Below are 4,609 nucleotides of genomic sequence, written 5' to 3' on the forward strand. Positions count from 1 at the left end.
ACACCTCCACCTGAACACAGGGTCTCCAACTCCACCCGCCCCACATGGAAGTCCTCATCTGCCTCCATCCAGCTGCCCGGCACCTGCCCCATCTCAGGGCCTGAGCCAGGTAAGCCTGTTGTAAAATAAGTCTATTATTAGATAATAGATGTAAAACAAGTCAGCCAGTCCTTTGCTCAGAACTCTCCAAAGGTTCCCCATTTCACTCAATAACCCCCAAGTCTCTACAATGGCCTCCAAGATCTACTCCACTGGTCCTGCTCACATGTCCCCCACCAGGAGGCCCACAAGGGTGTCTCCCTCACTCCTAAGTTTACTGTCTGCCTCCTCTGACCAGAACAGAAACTCCAAGAGCGAGAGGGACCAGCACCCGACTCCTTTCTTGCAGCAACCACACTCCGAGATGTGCTGTGGCCGTCGAAGCCCCGCAGGCTCCCAGGACCCGTGCAGACCGGCTTGGCCACTTCACAGGCCGGGATCACAGGTTTGCACGTGGTGCATCACACAAGATGTGACACCAAACTGACTTCTCTTTCATTTACCTTTTCCCTACATCAACTAGGTGACCTGGGCCCTATTTCTATCGGACAGGTCTGGGAAGGGGCGGAATCTGAATTAACTTTCAGCCTCGACGTGCATGGGGCGCGGGGTAGCGGAGGGCGGCACCCCGGCCGCAGTCCCGGAGCAGGCCCCGCCAGCACCCGCCCCCGCCCGCACTCTCAGGTCGGCTCGCGGGGCACGGTAGTGACTCCGCTCAGGATGCGCGAGACGACACAGGCCGCCGCCCGCGGCCACCCAGCGTCCCCAGGCCGCCTGGGCGACACCAGAACCCACTCACCTCCCCGCGCGCCGCATCCGCCAATCTGCGCGCCCCGCCCGCCTACCGCCTCAGCCAGCCAATCGCTCTTCCCGTCACTGCGGGCCCGCCCACCGCCGCAGCCAGCCAATCGTTCTGCCCGTCACCGCAGGCCCGCCCACCGCCGCGCGCCGCATCAGCCAATCCGCGCGCGCCCCACCCCACCAGCTCCGCGCGCTCTGCCCCTGAACGCAGCGCATGCGCGGAGCCACGCCCCCGTCCCCCGGGCAGCGCGGGGCGGGGGTGCCAGCGCGGCCGGCGTCTCGCCTTCCCGGAACCCTCCTCGGAGGCCCGTCCCTGAGGCCTTCGTGCCTTCAAGGGCCCGCCGGGCGACAGACTCAGCAGTGGCCGCCGGTGCTGACAACACGGTGGGAGGACTGAGGCCGAAGGCTGCACCCCGGGAGAGCGATTCCGCCGCGGAGGGCCGTGGGTGGGGCGGGCACTGGGGTCCAGGACCCCGGAGGAGGGTCAGGGTCAGGGTCAGGGAAGCAGAGCGGTGTGAGACCCCCAGCGAAGGGCCACAGTCCAGCCTCCACCCAGCGCTGCCCTGTCTGGCCTCACCACCCCGTCCACCCTCCTTCCTACCCACCAGCCCCGTCCCCGTGCCGTCCCTACTTGGGGTGCTCTTTTCCACAGAATTCCCAAGCGAGCTGAGGGTCCCATCCCTATGAAGCTTCTGCGTCACTCTCGCTCGCTGACCGCGCATCTGTGTCCTGCGTCCCAGTCTGTGTCTACGACAAAGTGGATACCAATAATGGATGTCCCATAAAAGCCCTCGCTATGGCCCTACCACTGTTCTCAGTTCTTGACACGTTCACCTAATCCTCAGATAACCCTTTGAAGATGAGGAAACAGGCACAGAGAGGTCAGCTAGCGAGTAACAGCTGGACTCGCTCCAAGGCAGCCTGACTGACAGTAATGGGTCCTGGGCCTCCACTTGAACAGGTGCCCCCAAGGTCAGCTGAGTTACCCAAAAATACCCTGCACCTCTCTGCAGCGCCCCTGCCATTTAATAAGGCACTTGTCAAACATCTGTGCAGTGCAGACTGAACTGTGTGAGACTGCCCTCTGAGGGTATGTGAGGACCATGGTGCTGGCACACGGAGAGTCCCAGTTCAGCTCGTATTTCTTGAGTGAATGAATGGATACATCGTTTGGCCAGGCACTGTGCTAAGTGTCTTAAGAGCATCATCTCATTGAGTCAGTGTAGCCCCGTGAGGCAGGCACTACTGTTGTGGCGCGAATGATTCTGAGACCCACGGAGCCAATTGAGATTAATTATGAGCCTTTATTAGCCGGCCGACTACTGACTACCACGCAGGGCTAGAGGAGATCAGCCCCGAGCTTCCCAAGCAGGCTGCTTATAAGGTTTTTTTACTACATCTTTGAATGAACAGATGACAAGAAGCAGAAGTTAGTCGTTAACTCTTTGTACACAGATAAATGCATTCAGGGGAACTCCCAGCAAACGGCCTAATAGACAGTTTTATCATCTTTTCCTTGGAATGTTGCGCTTCCCCCTGGGGCTGGCGCCCGGGGATATCACCTCCCTGTAACTGAGTTACTGCTCTCCCTACGGGATGGTGCCTGGAGATACCTCTTCCCTGAAACTGGAGAATTTCCACTTTTACACTACTAACATCTCCATTGCACAGAACGATGCTTCACTGCACAGGGTCTCAGCCAGGAAGCCGGAGCCAGAATCCAAACCCACCTGCCTGCGTCCCCTGCGCTCAGTACTCAGACATGGAGCTGTGTAGCCTTCCACAGATGGGGCAGCTGAGGGGGTCCGGGACAGACCCCTAGGCAGCAGCCAGAGTAGGAATGCCGAGGGCTGTGAGAGGGCAGGGAAGGGTGAGTGGGTGTACTTCCACAGGGTGCCGGCACTGTTGGGGGCCAACAGAATTCCTTCCCTAACCCTCTTCCTCTTGCTATCAGCAAGGATGGAAAGTCTTTGTCAACTTTCCCAGCCTCCCTGGCAGCATCCGTGGTGATGAGATCAGATGTGGCCGACACATTAGAAGTCTGGCAGGATGGGGGTTTGGGCTTCTGAGAAATATGCTTTAGTGATAAAAGGGAGGGGTGTAGCCTGCTGCCTGTCAACCTTTTTGTCACGAATATAGTACGTAACTGTGTCCTGGAACCATAAGAGAACACGAGATTCCAACCCGGGAACTGCTTAGCCACTGAACCAAGACCAGCAACCGCTTACTTGTTATTTCAAAGTTTGCTTTCTCCACTTTGGGTTTTCTGAACCTGAAACCAAAGATGTTTGTTCCTAAGTGAACTACGTGGGTGTGTAAAAGGGTAGAGGGCTCCCAGAAGGCCTAACAGAGGTAGTGCCTGTGGGACAGAGCCCTCGATCAGCGCCTGCTCCCCCTGGAAGCAAGGGCTGGGTGAGGACACACCGCAGGGAGTGGGCCTTCTCAGCTGTGCATTCCTGTATTTTTATCAAAACAGTTTATTGTGGCAAAACGTGTCTAACATCAGATGTAGCTCTGTAGCTGTTCTGAAGAGCACGGTTTCTTGGCGTTGAGCACATTCACGCTGCTGCGCAGCCGTCACCACTACCATCTCCATTAAACACTGACCGCACCCCCTATGCCCCTGTGAACCTCTGCTTTCTGTCCCTATGACTGTGTCTGTTCTAGGAGCCTCATGCAAGTGGAACCTCAGGATTAGTCTTTTTGTCTAGCTTGTTTCAATGTCTTCAGGGCACACCCATGTTGTAGCATGCATGAGACATTTTATTGCCTTTTATGAATGATATTCCACTGCGTGCTCAGACCACAGTTCATCCAGTCCTCTGTCCATGGGCACTGGGGTTGCTCCCGCCTCTTGGCGACTGTGAACCATGCTGCTGTGAAGTGGGGGCCCACATACCCGTTCAAGGCCGTGCTCGACCCCCTTCACGCACACCCAGAAGGGGAATTGCTGGGTCAACAGTAATTCCATGTGTAATCTTCCGAGGACCCACCATACCGCCTTCCACGGCGGCCGCACCATTTTACGTTCTCAGCACCTGTGCACAACGGTTGCAGTTTCTCGCATCGTCGCCAGCACGGGTTGTTTCTGCTTTTCTATAGTAGCCACCCTCATGGGTGTGCGGTGCTGTCTCGCTGTGGTCCTGCCTTGCATTTGCCTGAAGATTAGTGATGCTGGATGTCTTTTCATGGCTTTTTGGCCAACCGGAGTTCTTTACATATTCTGGACATTAATCTCTTACCGGATATGTGATTTGCAAATACCTTCTCCCATTCCATGGGTCGCCTTTTACTCCGTTGCATTGTGTCCAAGAAATCATTGCTGAATCCCATGAAATGAAGCTTCCCCTCAGTTTCTTCTAAGAGTTTTGTAGTTAGCTCTTGGGTTTAGGTCTTTGATCCATCTTGAGTTCATTGCTGTATACGATTTTAGGTGAGGGTCCAACCTTACTCTTTTGCATGTGGATGTCCGGGTGTTTCTTCCATGGGCCTGACGATAAACCTGTAAATCAGCATGAAGAAGCATTATCACCACCATCTGGAAATGTTTATGGCACGTTTACTGCATGATGCAGGAGCAGAGCTGAGTGTGCGGGGAGGCAGGCGAGGTGGCCCCTGTGTCCCCCAGACCAGGAGTGTCACTTACAGGACGTGACAGGCTGCTTTGAGCTGTCTGAGCCACATGGCAGGTAGGATGAGGTCACAGCTCCAGTGGGGGTCAAGGAGTGGTCACAAGAGCCACACTGGAGGAAGACGGGGTGGGAGTGGG

At 56.1% G+C, this 4,609-nt stretch overlaps 1 protein-coding gene across 3 annotated transcripts in view; it reads right to left on the bottom strand.

The window, feature by feature from the left end:
- POLD2 (DNA polymerase delta 2, accessory subunit) overlaps positions 1 to 896 on the bottom strand; it is a 6,272-nt gene extending 5,376 nt beyond the window's left edge. Inside the window, exon 1 of one of the 3 annotated variants that reach the window (XM_039847054.1) lies at positions 839 to 896. The gene's annotated coding sequence lies outside the window, so the exon portion shown is untranslated. Of the gene's footprint in view, positions 1 to 334; positions 778 to 838 lie in introns of those variants that run through there. The other 2 variants (XM_039847056.1, XM_039847055.1) reach the window with 2 other exon arrangements.
- Between the last annotated feature and the right edge of the window lie 3,713 nt (positions 897 to 4,609).

Source organism: Pteropus medius, unplaced genomic scaffold (assembly GCF_902729225.1).
Source record: "Pteropus medius unplaced genomic scaffold, Ma_sr-lr_union100, whole genome shotgun sequence".
In the NCBI taxonomy this organism is placed as follows: domain Eukaryota; kingdom Metazoa; phylum Chordata; class Mammalia; order Chiroptera; family Pteropodidae; genus Pteropus; species Pteropus medius.